Below are 16,131 nucleotides of genomic sequence, written 5' to 3'. Positions count from 1 at the left end.
GTCTGATAACAGGGCAGCTGGAGTCCACTTTCCATTTGGAAGCTGTGGAAAGGGCTGTGGGGTCTCTGATCCTTCTGAAATCCTTTTATGTGTGTGGAGAGGACCCATGAGGGATCCAATCCTTCTGGAATCTAGGGGACTTGTGTCTGGTAGGGGCTAATAAAATTCTGGTATTTGGGTGTTCTGTTTACTCTATGGTGACAATTCCAGATTTCTATGTTCCTTATGTATCTCTCTCTCTTTGTGAATGTTTATCTGTAGACGTGGATATTTTTAGACATGAGGCAATTTAAATCAATACCTCTGAATTTGGTCCTGAACCATCAGAGTTAAATTCTATAAAACATTTTAAAATTTATCAGGTATTTTAAAATAATAACCCTTGGGTGGTCTAACAAAAAACTTAAAACAGTTTCTTAACCCTTTGGGGGAAATAAAAAACCTTAGTATTTATTTTATTAGCTTTACAAAGTTAAACCAAGTCAAGCTGTTTAAGCCAATTAAACAAAACTGCATTATTACAATATATACTATAACAAAAACTATAAAATATTTTGTTCTTCATTTAAAAAGGGTGGAGAGTCTTCAATACAAAAATGTTTGAATATGCTCTTTTACAGGAAAAAAGGACTATATTTCCATGATAGCCCAAGGTTTTGCAGGGTTATATTCATATCATTGTTAACCATTATATAAAATATATGCCTGGCTGCCAGTACCTATATAAATGACTTAATGCTGTTTCTTTCTGGACTATGCATTTGGTCTGACCAGAATAGTCCATTTTTTTCTGAGGGCTATAGGTTAAGTTCTCTGTTTAACGTTAAACAGAGAACGTTTAAGTTTTAAGTTTTAAGTTTTTGTTGTTAAGTTTTAATACAACATGATAGGATTCATAGATTTGCTAGTCCCTTTAAAAAATGTTTAATTAAAAATTTTGCTTTGATTTTTGTTTAAAAAGTGCACATTTAAAGTTATTCTAAATATTATGAGTACAAGATTGAGTTTTACCTATTCTCTTTGTTGAAGTTTCTTTTTTCTAAGGTTAAATCTAAAATTGTAACTATGATGTTTGCCTATATAGATCTATCTAAAATTTGATTCTAAAACATACATTTGAAAAATATGCCAAAATTGAGATTATAACATCCTGTTTTATAGGATGAAGTTTAGCACAGATGATAAAAGTAAGCAAAGAATAACTAAAATATGCAGGCCTTCAGACTTGTCAGAGATCTGATAAATATGGCATTTTAACATATGTATGCTTATTATTACAGAGTTCAACCTGTTGAGGCAAAAAAATTCATTTAGGTATAATATAAAAATAATAGGTATAAACTATTATTTTTCCATTTAAAACAAAAGTTAGCCCAATTGTTGATACTTTAATGGTATTTAATGATGGTTCATTATCTGGTGCTACTGCCTATGCTTATAAAAGATAAACAATATCTTTTCAAGTGTCTAACTCACTCTGCGCAAATAGCAGAGTTATATGTTCTATTGCTGTGTTTCATAGTTTCAATAAGCAGTCTTTGAACATTTTTACAGATAGTGAATATGCAGCTCAGTCTTTGCCTAGGCTAGAGAATGCAGATCAAATTCAGAAATCTTCTCCAGCTGGAATTTAATTTTTACAAAATTTGATACAAAAAGAAAAAGAAGAAAACTTTCCCTTTTTTATAAGACATTTGAGGGCTCATTCTAATTTGCCAGGACCCCCGTCTAAAGGAAATGAATTGGCAGATAAAGTCACCAAAGTTTATTGTTCACAGTTAAAAAGAGCCCATGATGCCCTTCATATCCATCATCCTATTAGTCAAACCTTGAGACTTAAATGTGAATTGACTAAGGAATAGGCCCGTAGAACAGTCAAGGCTTGCAGTACTTGTCCTCAATTTCAGCCTGTTCCTCATTTGGGAGTCAATCCTAAATGACTGGATCTAAATCAGATTTTGTAAATGTATATTACCCATGTTCTTGAATTTAAACACTGAAAATATGTACATGATTGCATATATACCTATTCTGGATTTATTTTACCACTCCTTGACCAGGAAAAGGTGTAAAGAATGTTATTGCTCATTGTCTACAGGCTTTTAATGTTCTAGGAGTTCCTCAGCAATTTAAAACTGACAATGGAACATGATATATGAGCAAATATTTTAAAAGATTTCGTTGTTTTTCCGTGATGCCTGGGGATGGGTCCATATGGCATTGTTTTTGATTCCCAGCATAACTTAAAGGGAAAGCTTACACAATGTCCAATGCCCTTGATGTCCTGCCCATGAAGGAGGAGGAGGTCCTCAAATTCCTTGCCACAGGAACCCACTTAAGGTGGCACCAACCTTGACTTTCAGATGGAGCAATACATCTACAAAAGGAAGAGTGATGGTATCTACATCATAAATCTGAAGAGGACCTGGGAGAAGCTGTTGCTTGCTGCTTGGGCTATTGTTGCCATTGAGAACCCTGCTGTTGTCAGCATCATCTCCTCCAGGAACACTGGCCAGCGAGCTCTGCTGAAGTTTGCTGCTGCCACAGGAGCCACACAGATTGCTGGCCGCTTCACACCCGGGACCTTCACTAAATAGATCCAAGCAGCCTTCAGGGAACCACGGCTTCTGGTGGTGACTGATACCAGGGCTGATCACCAGCCTCTCACGGAGTCCTCTTATGTCAACCTGCCCACCATTGCTCTGTGCAACACAGATTCCCCTCTGTGCTATGTGGACATTGCCATCCCATGTAACAACAAGGGTGCTCACTCAGTGGGTTTGATGTGGTGGATGCTGGCCCCGGAAGTGCTCAGCATGCATGGCACTATCTCCTGTGAGCACCCCTGGAAAGTTATGCCTGACCTTTATTTCTACAGAGACCGGGAAGAGATTGAGAAGGAGGATCAGGCTGCTGCTGAGAAGGCTGTGACAAAGGAGGAATTCCAGGGCGAATGGACTGCGCCAGCTCCTGAGTTCATTGCTGCTCAGCCTGAAGTGGCAGACTGGTTTGAGGGTGTGCAGGTGCCCACTGTGTCCATACAGCAGTTCCCTACTGAAGACTAGAGTGCCCAGCCAGCCATTGAGGACTGGTCAGCAGCTCGTACAGAGCAGGCCACCAAGTGGGTTGGGGCCACCACAGAGTGGTCCTGAGCAAAGGGGAAAAGGTGGAAGAAAAATAAAGTTCCTGAAAGCTGAAAAATAAGTTGTCAACAGTTTGAAGTTTCTCATACAACTAAAATAATTTATAATCCTCAAGGGACAAGGCATGGTAGAGCCTTGCAAAAAGACAAAGAAGGGTGAGCTACTCCCCTGGACATCTATGAATCATCTTAAACATGTACATTAAATTCTGAATTTTTAAAATTTGGATAAGCATGGTAAATCTGCAGCAGATAGATTTTGGCATACAGAAACCAAGAAAATTTTTGCTAGAGTGAAATGGAGGGATCCTTTAACAAATCAATGGCATGGACCTGTCCCTGTACTCATATGGGGACGAGGATCTGTCTGTGTTTTTCCATAGGAAACTGATGCAGCTCGATAGCTACAAGAACATCTGGTGCACAAGTGGATGAGGAGTTTTCTCCTGACAATGATAATGATGTCAATGAACACTCCTTCAGTCAAGATGACTGTTTATTGGGTCTATGTTCCTAATGCAATGCTACTACATAAAGTTTTCTGGGATTATCCAGAAGTCCTTTTAATGTCAACAATACTTGCTTGCTGGGTTTCCTGCTTTTGAAGGAACACAAGTAAAACAGACTCTCAACTTTTCAGGAATAGGAAGAGGTCATCTTCTTTGCTTTACCAGAGAAGAGTATTCATCAGGACAGCTTACCAGTCTTCCTTGTCCAGGTAATAGGTCAGAATTCCAACTACTCTAAACTTGGCAGCTCAAGCCTCCCCTTGCAACCAGGAAAAGTGGAACATTGGAGGGATATTATTTTCCCTTCCTAGTGGGGTTAAGAATGACAGTCTTACATCTCTAACCATTTACCACCCCCACCCCATGAGAATTGAGATCAACGTGCTTTTCCTCGACTGATTTTTTTCTTGGACAAGATGCATTGGAGGAACACCCACCATCTACTCCTGGCACAATGGCCCTGCATTTAGAGTTGTGGACTGGACTGTTCTGGCTTCTGATAAACGCAGTCAAAATTCCTTTGTTTTTGAAAAAGATGTTAGTGCTGCATTTTGGAGGACTTCAAATAAATTTGGCAAACCTATGTATGGAAATTAGAGGCGGCCTTGGGATATATAGGCGTTCTCTCTGGGAATGCAAGTAGCTTTGCTAAATCAATCAAGTACACTACTGGTTTGGCATGTGTAAATCCTCCTTATTTACTGCTAATTGGAAACAGTGTAGTAAGACATACACCAGAGACCCTAGACTCTGCCAGCCTATTATATTAATAATAATAATAATAATAATAATAATAATAATAGGAAATTTATTATGACCAAACTAGTCTTCCACTAGTGTTATTGGGTGACAATCAACTGATTCGTTGAGCCAGCACATCCTACTGTAATTTTCTAGCATTCAGTCTGGTCTTATTAAAAATGTTGTTCTGTGCCCTCAACTGATAGATAAGTGCCATGTTCTTGGATCCACAGAGATGCTTCCTTCTGCATCAAATGGGATTGCATATATAGACCTACAGTCTGATACTATGCAGAGAGAGACCTTAAAACACCCAGCACTGAATGGGATTTTCCTATGAAATTCTCCCTCCCCTCAGATCTCTGGGAAGACTGCAGGGGAGCAGACAAGAAGAGTATCATAAGTAGAGCCTTTTAAGGTACAAGGAGAACAATGTCCTGAGAAACAGGCCACAGAGGAAGATGATAAATCAGCCTTGGTGATACCTGATAAGCTAATGTCAGAAGGGTGTGGAGTTCCTTCTCTATCATCGAACTAGAGAAAGGGCATAGGGGAAGAAGGAGAAAGCTAAGTGAATGAGAAGGGAAAGAGGGAGGGGGCAGCAGAGGGGATACAAAATGAACACATCATAATAAATAAATACGTAATAAAATCTGTGAATAAGGTGATGAAGTAAAGAGATCTTCAGGACTGGTGGCTTCTTCTTAGCAGTGGTGCCAGGGTGTGGTAAGGATGAACTCAGTTTTCTTTAAGGGACTTAGAACTGAGAATCTGATCAAATTTCAGTGAGTATATGAACCACACATGCTTCAATTGGGGTAATTTACAGAAAAACAAATTTTTAGTGTGACACATGGTTAGGAATTTGCACCTGGCAGCAATGGAAAAGGAGTGTAATGTAGGTTTTATTATATTCCCACATAATCAATAAAAATAATATTTTGGCAACTTTTCAAATGACTTTTAAAATGGAGAAAATATTCTGCTGAAGTAGGTCAGAGTTTGAATTTGTAAGGCATGCTTTCCAGAAACTCATTATGTAGTAGAGAATCCTAACCATGAACTAGTGGTTACCCAGCCACCTCAGACACCTCTGAACAAGCAGTCCTGGTACTAATACTACATTTAGAAGGTTTGTGTTGAGAACTACAGCAGGAAACACAGCTCCTCTTGTGTCCTAGGCATAATACACTGCCCCAATTTGTTGCCCTGAAGTCCCAGTTTTAAATGTAAACCCTGGGACCAGGAGAAATTCTCATTGACAATGGAGGAGAACACAGCTGCTGTTCCTGCCACATCAGCCAAGGCATCTCTGCTCACAAAGAGTTGGCAACAGTAGTTTTGAACACCACCAGGTGTCAAAGAGCACATTGCCCCTTATTCCTAATTTTACATACACTGATCTTTCTCTGTTTCAGTGAAACCAGTCAAGGGAATTGTCTGGTTTCCTTCTTTATCCCCTGATCTTAAAGACTAAATACTCCAAAACCCTTGACCCTGCCAACCTATTGTATCAATAAGAATCTGAAGGTATGTTTAGTGAGTACATGAGTATCTGCTCAGTTCAAAGTCACAACCTAGGAAATTTGAGATACAAGACTACAGTAGAAGAATACCTTGTCATTTGGTACATTCCCTTAAATCCCACATCATTTAGAAGCTTTCCTACTTAGAAAGCTGTCCAATTAAATAAGCATTAAAGTTTCATTTCCTACATGACATTGTCTCAGAGGGAAACAGGAATAAAGGGGTGGGATATGAAGAAAGGGACGAGATAAATTCTTGTTGGATTTGACAAGAAAAAGTCACTGTGCACAGGATCAGAGATACTGGACACTGAGGAAAGTTTGTTTACCCATCTACATGGAAACCTCAAGATTCTCTTAGTTTCTGATTGGCTGAGAGGGAAAATGATGTCATGAAACAGGTAAGAGCCAGTAAGAGTTTCAGGAGCCAGTTATTAAAAGGAACAAGTGGACAGCCTGCTTGAGAGAAAGGCTGAGCAGCCCTACATGCCTCAATATGGCAAGCTGAAATAAAAAAACCCAGAGATGGGAGTTCCTATTTCCAAGAGTCTTAGTTCAGAAAAAGTGTCACATATTTCTTTCAAGTGTTCATTCATAAAGTTACATATCATTAACATGTGACTTTTACATTATCAGATTTTATTATTAATTGTTAAATGCACGGATATGTCTTCAGTGAGTGAATTGCTTACTGGGAAAATGCTCCATTACCAAGGCAGCTCTTTGGACAAAAAGCATTTAATTGGGACCTTTTTTTATATTTTGACAAAGAACATCCCTGATATCAAGTTACCAAGTAGTCAACTTCTTGTAGTCTTTCAGCAGAGCTGAGAACATTTCATTCTGAATTACAAACAGTAGATAGAGGGAGGGAGACAAAGAAAAAAAGCAAAAGAGCTAGAGAAACAGATTCAGAAATTTGAGAGTGAGACCAATAGAATATATAAAGATATAAAATGATCTATACCGAGAGACTGAGACTCCCATCTGTCTGGTCACATTTATTGTCATATCAATATGCATGCACACCCTCCTATAATATAACTCCAAAAAGAATTATATACTTTTTTAGTATTTTTTATTTTAATTTTTAGCAATTATACTTTATTCACTTTGTATCTTTTTATAAACCCCTCATTTATTCTCTCCCTTTCCCACCTTCCTTCCCTCTTCTCCATACATGCCCCTCCAAAATTCCACTAATAGGGGAAGACTTCCTCTCATTATATCTAATCCAATTCTATCAGATCCCATCAGGAATGGCCTCCCTGTCTTCCTCTATGGCCTAGTAAGGCTGCTCCTCCATTAGGGTGAGGTGATCAAAGAGCAGGCCAAACAGTTCTTATCAGAGGCAGTCCCTCTTCCCATTACTATGGAACCTGCTTGGGCACTGAACTGCCACAGACTACATTTATTCAGGGGTTCTAGTTTATCTCCATGTCTGATACTTGGTTGGAGTATGAGTCTCAGGAAAGACCCTTGTGCTCAGATTTTTTGGTTCTGTTGCTCTCATGGTAGAGCTCCTGTTCTCTCCTGATCTTACTATTTCCCACTTCTTTCATTATTCCATGCATTCTATCCAACAGTTGGCCTTAAGTCTCAGTATCAGCTTTGATACTCTGCAGGGCAGATACTTTCAAAGGCCCTCTGTGGCAAGTTCCTAACTTGTTCGATGTTTTCTCCTTCTGCTGATGTCCATTCTCTTTGCCTTTCAGGATGGGAATTGAGTATTTTAGCCAGAGTCCTCCCTGTTCATTAGTTTCTTTAGTTGTACAGATGTTACTAGGTTTATCCTAAATTAGTATGTCTATATGAGTGAGTATATACCTTGTGTGTCTTTCTGCTTCTGGGATAGCTCACTCAGGATGATCCTTTCCAGTTCCCACCATTTACCTGTAAATTTCATGATTTCCTTGTTTTTTTGTTTTTTGTTTCTTTGTTTTTATTGCTGAGTAATATTCTATTTCATAGATGTACCACAATTTCTGTATCCATTCTACAGTCATGGGGCCTCTGGGATTTTTCCAGCTTCTGGCTATTACAAATAAAGATGCTACCAATATGGTTGAACAAATGTCCTTACTGTGTACTTGAGCCTCTTTTGGTATATGCCTAGGAATGATATAGCTGGATCTTGAGGAAGCACTATTCCTAGTTGTCTGAGAAAGCACCAGATTATTTTCCAGAGAGGTTGTACAACTTTAAATTCCAACCAGCAGTGGAGGGGGGTTTCCATTTTTCTACAATCTCTCCAGCATGTGTTGTCACTTGAGTTTTGATCTTGGCCATTCTGATGGCTGTAAGGTGAAATCTCAGGGTCATTTGCATTTGCATTTCCCTGATGGCTAATTATGTGAGCATTTCTTTAAGTGTTTCTCTGCCATTCAGTATTTGTCTATCGAGAGTTCTCTGTTTAGCTCTATTTCCCAATTTTTAGTTGGATTACTTGATTTGTTGCTTTTCAACTTCTTTGTTCTTTATATATACTGGATAATAGCCTTCTGTCACATAAAGGGTTAGTGGAGATTCATTCCCAATCTGTAGGCATTTGTTTTGCTTTGATGAGAGTGTCCTTTGCTTTACAGAAGATTTTCAGTTTCATTGGGTCCCATTTTACTGGCTGTTAGAACCTGTGCTGTTGGTATAATGTTCAGGAAGTTTTCTCCTGTACCAGTGAGATCAAGGATCTTCCCTACTTTTTCTTCTAACCTATTTAATGTGTCTGGTTTTATGTTGAAGTCTTTGATCCACTTGGACTTTTTGTGCATGCTGATAAATAAAACCATGCTGACATGGTTTTATTTGCATTTTTTACATGTAAACATCCAGTGAGACAACCACAGCTTGGTGAAGAGGCTATCTTTTTTCCATTATATGGTTTTGGCATCTTTGTCGAAAATCAAATGTCCATAAGAGTGTGGCTTTATTTCTGGGTCCTCTATTTGGTTCTATCGATACACCATTTTGTTTCTATGCCAGTACCATGCAATTTTTATTACTGTTGCTATATAGTACAGTTTAAGATCAGGAATTGAGAATCATCCAGAAGATCTTTTATTATGGATGATTGTTTTAGCAATTCTGGGTTTCTTGTTCTTCCATAGGATGATGAGAAATTATTTTTCAAGGTCTATCAAGAATTATGTTGGTAATTTGATGGGAAATGAATTGAATTTGTACATTGCTTTTGGAAAGATGCCAATTTTTACAATGTCAAACTTGCCAAGTCATGAGCATGGGAGATCTTTCCATCTTCTGATATCTTCTTCTAATTCTTTATTCAGAGACTTAAAAATTTTTCCATAAAAATCTTTGACTTGCTTGGCTAGGGTCATACCATGGTACTTCATGTCTTTGACCAAATACAAGAATACATCAAAAATATCATCCACTATGATTAAATTGGCTTCATTCCAGGTAGGCAGGGGTGTTTCAATATACAGATATCCATCAATGTGATCCACAATATTAAAAAAATGAAAGAAAAGAACAAATGATAATACCCTTAGCTGCTGAAAAATCATTTGACAAAATCCAATATTCATTCATGTTTAAAGTATTAGAGAGATCAGTGATACAAGGCACATATCTATATATAATAAAGGCAATATGCAGTTAGTTTATAGATGACATCAAACCAAACTCAGAAATTAAAGCATTCCCACCGAAATCAGGGACAAGGCAAGGCTGCCCACTCTCTCCATATCTCTTCAACATAGTTCTGGAAGTTCTTGCTAGAGAAAAAAGACAATTGAAGGATATCAAGGGGATAGAAATCAGAAATGAAGAGTTCAAACTATCACTATTTGCAAATGATATAATAGTTTAACTGAGTGAACACAAAAATTCTACCAGGGAAATTCCACAGTTGATAAACAACTTCAGCACAGTAGCTGGATATAAAATTAACTGGAAAAAAAATCAATAGCCTTCATTCATACAAAAGATAAAAGGGCTGAAAAAGAAATTAGGGAAAGAAACCGAATTATATTATTTAACAATGTCATAACTCCTAACCCTTCCCTGACATTTTCTCACTGGGAATTCCACATGTAAATAGATGTGTTTCAAGGGGACATTGCAATTCAAACCACAAAGAAGTTGAAGAATATGGAGGGACTTCTAGGCTAAAAGAACATTGTTATCCTGAAAGTTTGTCATTCAATACAATGATTAAAGGCCCAACAACTTCCAAAGACTTAAAAATCATGCCTGACAATCTCCTTTGGGAAAAAAATGTGGAATATTTTCATAATGGAGTAGTATTCAGCTAAGAAAATGACATCATTATATTTTCAAGCAAATGCATGGAACCAGGAAAAATCATCCTGGGTGAAGTAACTAAAATGCAGTAGGAAAATATGGTATGTATTCACTTATTGGGAGCACCATCTGTCAAAAAGTTTATTGGCCCTCAGTTCTCCTTTTACACTCAACAATCTTTATCTGTTTCAGCCAGAACAGTCCTAGGAATTGTCTGGTCTCCTTCTATTTTCCCTGCTCTTAAGCACTGAGTACCACGGGGAACCCTAGACCCTGCCAGCCTATTATATCAATAAAATATGAAGATACGTTTAGTTTGGACTTAAGTAACTGCTCAGTTCAAAGTCAAATTCTATGAAGTATTAGATCCAATAACACAGTAGAAGACCACCTTGTCATTGGGTACATTCCTCTTAATTTCACATCACTTTGAAGTTTCCTATTTAAGAAGCTGTCCAATTAAACATTAAAATTTCATTTCCTACCTAACATCACAGAAGTAAACATGAGTAAAGGTGTGGAATCACGATAAAGGGAATAGATAAAGGCTTGTTGGGTTTCATAAGAAAAAGTAGAAAAAGTCACATGCGCACAGGATCAAAGATACTGGACACTGAGGAAAGTTTGTTTACTCATCTCTATGGAAACCACAAGATTCTCTCAGTTGTTGATTGGCTGAGAGGGAGAATGATGCCATGAAACAGGTGAGAGCCAGTTAGAGTTTCAGGAGCCAGTTATTTAAAGGGCCTAGTAGACAGCATGCTGGAGAGAAATGGTGGTCAGCTTCACAGGCCTCAAACTGGACAGGTGAAAGCACACAACTCTGAGATGAGAGTTCCTGTTTCCAAGATTCTTAGTTCAGGAAAAATGTCACATTGCTTTCAAGTGTTCATTAATAAAGTCACTTATCCTTGACATGTGACTTTCACATTATGACAGATTCCATTATTATTTGTTACATGCACAGATATGTCTTCAGTCACTGAATTGCTTACTGGTAAATGCTCCCAGACCAAGGCAAATCTTTGAACAAAAACCTTTTAATTGGGAACTTTCTTATATTTTGACAGAAAACATCCCTGATATCATGTTACCTAAAGCAGTCAACTTCTTATAGTCCTTCAGCAGAACTGAGAGCGTTTCATACTGAAAGAAAAGCTGCAGTCAGAGAGAGGGAGATTGAGAGAGAAAGAGCTAAACAGATATATTCAGAAATATACAGGGACAGAAAGAAAAAAAAAAGATATAAAGTGACAGAGAACAAGAGACAGAGATTCTATTCTGTCTGGTCACTTTCATTGGCATATCAACCTCAAAGCACACCATCCTATAACATAACTCCAACAGGAATTATATTATCTAACAAGGCAATACCATTTTTCCTTTCCCTGACATTTCCTCACTGGATCTAATCTTGGAAATAGCTGAGCTTCCAGGGGACATTGCTATTCAAAACACATTGAGGTAGAGGAAGATGGAGGGATTCTAAGCTAAAAGATCATAGTTATCCTCATAGGTCATCATTCAATACAATGATTAAAGTCCCAGCAACTTCCAAGGTCTACACAAAAAGACTGACAATCTCCTCTGGGATAAAATGTGGATTATTTCCATAATGGAGTATTATTCACTAAAAAAATGACATCTTGATATTTTCATACAAATGATTGGAACCAGGAAAAATCATCCTGGTCAACTAACTAAAATGCAGAAAGAAAAATATGGTAGGTGTTCACTTATTAGGAGGTCTTCTAATAGTGTTAGATGGCCTAATGTTCCAATAGGCTATGTATTGTTACAAAGCCAGTATTCCATTAGGGGTATTGGATGGCAGGTAATTGAGTTGTTGGGCCACGGCATCCTATGGAAATTGGCAGGGAACCCAGAACCTTCTTATTAAAATATGTTGTTTTATGCCCTGAACAGATAAATAAGTGCCATGTTTTTGATTCCAAAGAGATGCTGCTTTCTGTACCAAACGGGATTGCATACAGAGATCCACAGTCCAACCTAAAACCAGCTATAAGTGGGATTTCCCTTTGAAATTCTACCTCTCCTCACTTTTCTGCTAAGCCTGCAGAAGAGGAGGCATGAAGAGTGTCAAAATTAGAGGAAATTGAGGACACAAGATCTATGCCCTGAGAATCAGGCCTCAAAGAAACAGGAAGGGCATCTGGGCTGTTTCCAGCTTCTGGCTATTACAAATAAAGCTGCTACAAACATGGTTGAGCAAATATCCTTGTTGGGTACTTGAGCCTCTTTTGAATATATGCCTAGGAGTGGTATGGCTGGATCTTGCTGAAGCACTATTCCTAGTTGTCTGAGAAAGTGCCAGATTGATTTCCAAAGTGGTTGTATAAGTTTACATTCCCACCAGAAATGGAGGAGGGATCCCCTTTCTCCACAGCCTCTCAAGCATGTGTTGTCTCTTGAGTTTTTCATCTCGGTCATTCTGATGGACGTAAGGTGAAATCTCAGGGTCGTTTTGATTTGCTTTTCCCTAATGGCTAATGACATTGAGCATTTCTTTAAGTGTTTCTTTGCCATTTTATATTCCTCTACAAAGAGTTCTCTGTTTAGCTCTGTTCCCCATTTTTTAATTGGATTACTTGGTTTGCTGCTTTTAGCTTCTTTAGTTCTTTATATATACTGGATATTAGCCCTCTGTCAGATGAAGGTTTGGTGTAGATTCTTTCCCAGTCTGTAGGAAATCATTTTGTTTTGATGATGGTGTCCTTTGCTTTACAGAAGCTTTTCAGTTTCACGAGGTCCCATTTATTTATTGTTGTTCTTAGAGCCTGTGCTTATTGGTGTTCTCTTCAGGAAGTTGTGTCCTGTATTAAAGAGTTCTAGGATGTTCCCCACTTTTTCTTCTAACTTATTTAATGTGTCTGGTTTTATGTTGAGGTCTTTAATCCAATTGGACTCTAGATAAGTATGCATCTATTCGCACTTTTATACATGTAGACATCCAGTTAGTCCAGCACTATTTGTATAAGATGCTATCTTTTTACCATTGTATGGTTTTGGCATCTTTGTCAAAGATCAGGTATCCACAAGTATGTGGGGTTAATTCTGGGTCTTCGGTTTGGTTCCATTGATCCACCATTCTGTTTTTTTGCCAGTACCATGCAGTTGTTTATAACTGTTGTTCTATAGTACAACTTAAGATCTGGGATGGAGATAACTTCAGAAGATCTTTTATTGTAAAGGATTGTTTTAGCAATTCTGGTTTTCTTGTTATTCCATGTGAAATTGAGAAGTTTTCTTTCCAGGTCTTTAAAGAATTGTGTTGGTAATTTGATGGAAATTGCATTGAATATGAAGATTGCTTTTGGTAAGATGCCATTTTTACTATGTTAATCCTGCCAAGCCATGAGCATGGGAGATCCTTCCATCTTCTGATAACTTCTATTTCTTTCTTTGGAGACTTGAAATTTTTTTCATAGAAGTCTTTGACTTGCTTGGTTAGGGTTACAGCAAGGTAATTTATGTCATTTGTGGCTATTGTAACGGTTGCTTTTTTCCATAATTTATTTCTCAGCCCTTTTGTCTTTTGTATACAGGAGGGCTACTGATTTTTTTGAGTTAATTTTGTATCCATCCACTTTCCTGACTGTGTGTAGCAGCTCTAGAAGTTCCCTGGTAGAGTTTATGGGGTCACTCATGTATATTATCATATCATCTGCAAAGAGTGATAAATTGACTTCTTCCTTTCCAATTTGTATCCCCTTGATCTCCTTCAATTGTCTTATTGCTCTAGCAAGGACTTCCAGAACTATATTGAAGAGATATGGAGAGAGTGGACAGCCTTGTCTTGTCCCTGATTTCAGTGGGAATGCTTTAAGTTTCTCTCCATTCAGTTTAATGTTGGCTATAGGCTTGCTGTATATTGCCTTTACTATGTTAGATTTGTGTCTTGTATCCCGGATCTATCCAATACTTTAAACATGAATGGATGTTGTATTTTGTCAAATGATTTTTCAGCATCTATGGAGATTATCATATGGTAATTTTTAAAAATTACCATTTTTCCTTTTATTTGTTAATATGGTGGATCAAATGATGTATTTCTGTATATTGAAATACCCTTGCATACATGGGACAAAGCCTACTTGGTCATAGTGGGTGATATATTTGATGTGTTCTTGTATTTGGTTTACAAGTGTTTTGTTGAGTAGTTTTGTGTCAATGTTCATAAGGAAGATTGGCTTGAAATTTTCGTTATTTGTTGGGTCTTTGTGAGCTTTAGGGACCAAGGTGACTGTGGCTTCATAGAATGAGTTTGGTAATGTTCCTTCTGTTTCTATTTTGTGGAATAGTTTAAAAAAAAATGGAGTTAGCTCTTCTTTGAAGGTCTGGTAGAATTCTGCACTGAAACTATCTGGTCTTGGGCTTTTTTTTTTTTTTTTTTTTTTTTTGATGGGAGACTTTTGATGACCACTTCTATTTCCTTGGGGGATATGGGACTATTTGATTTGCCTAGTCCTGATTCAGATTTCTTAAATCAAATTAATCAAGAAAATTGTCCATTTCATTTAGATTTTCAAATTTTGTGGCTTATACACTTTTGAAGTAGGTCCTAATGATTGTTTGGATTTCCTCAGTGTCTGTAGTTATGTCCCCCTTTTCATTTCTGATTTTTTGATTTGAATGGTGTCTTTCTGCCTTTTAGTTAGCTTGGCTAAGGGTTTGTCTATCTTGATCTTGTTGATTTTCTCAAAGAACCAGCTCTTGGTTTCATTGATTCTTTGAATTGTTTTATTTGTTTCTAATTGATTGATTTCAGCCCTGAGTTTGATTATTTCCAGCCATCTACTCCTTTTTGGTGTTGTCTGCTTCTTCTCTTTTTAGGGATTTTAAGGGAGCCTTGATGTTGTTTGAATGAACTGTCTCAAATTTCTTCTTGAATGTAGTTAGTGCTATCAACTTTCCTCTTATACCTGGTTTCATTGTGTCCATAACTTTGGGTATATTTAGCCTTCATTTTCATTGATCTCTAGGTAGACTTTAATTTTGTTTTTTATTTCTTCACTGACCCAGCTGTCATTTAGTAGCAAGTTGTTCACTTTTCATATGTATGTAGGCATTTTGCTATTACTGTTTATGTTGGGGTCCAGCTTTATTCCACGGTGATGAGATAGGATACCAGGGATCATTTCAAACTTCTTGTAACTGTTAAAGCTTGCTTTGTGAACTACTATATGGTCTATTTTGGAGAAGGTTCCATGAGGTGCTGAGAAGAAACTAAATTCTTTTATGTTTGGGTGTAAGGTTCTATAAATGTCTATTAGGTCCATTTGATTCATTACCTCTGTTAGAGACATTGCTACTTTGTTGAATTTCTGTTTTGTTGACCTGTCCTTTGTAGAGAGTGGGTTGTTGAAGTCTCTCACTATTAATGTGTGGGGATCTATGAGTGGTTTAAGTTTTGTCAATGTTTCTTTTACAAATGTGTGTACCCTTGTATTTGGGGCATAGATGTTCAGGATTGTAATGTATTCTTGGTGGAATTTTACCTTGATGAGTATGAAGTGTCTTTCCCTATTCCTTTTGATTAATTTTTATTTAAAATCTATTTTATTAGATATTAGAATGGACACTCCTGTTTGCTTCTTGTGTCCATTTGCTTGGAAAGCTGTCTTCCAACCCTTTATCCTCAGGTAACATCTATCTTTGTGACTTAGGTGTGTTTCTTGTATACAAGAGATTAATGGGTGTTGTTTACACATCCATTCTGTTAGTCTTCATTTTTTTTATTGGAGTATTGAGTCCATTGATGTTGAGAGCAATTAATGAGCAGTGGCAGTGAGATCCTTTCATTTTGATGCTTTCCAGGAACTCATTCTGTAGCAGAGAATCCTCACCATGGAATACTGTTTACCCAGCTACTTCAAATGCCATAAGGTCAGGACCCACACCAGAACAAGCAATCCTGCCACTAACACCC

At 37.5% G+C, this 16,131-nt stretch overlaps 1 pseudogene; it reads left to right on the top strand.

Annotated features, from left to right (window-relative positions):
* Positions 1–2,263: 2,263 nt before the first annotated feature.
* Positions 2,264–3,152, top strand: LOC110544951 (small ribosomal subunit protein uS2-like; annotated as a pseudogene).
* The last annotated feature ends 12,979 nt before the right edge of the window (positions 3,153–16,131 follow it).

Source organism: Meriones unguiculatus, assembly GCF_030254825.1.
Source record: "Meriones unguiculatus strain TT.TT164.6M chromosome Y unlocalized genomic scaffold, Bangor_MerUng_6.1 ChrY_unordered_Scaffold_25, whole genome shotgun sequence".
Taxonomy (NCBI): domain Eukaryota; kingdom Metazoa; phylum Chordata; class Mammalia; order Rodentia; family Muridae; genus Meriones; species Meriones unguiculatus.
Note: the sequence above shows the minus strand (reverse complement) of the source record. Positions and strands in the feature narration are given on the sequence as shown.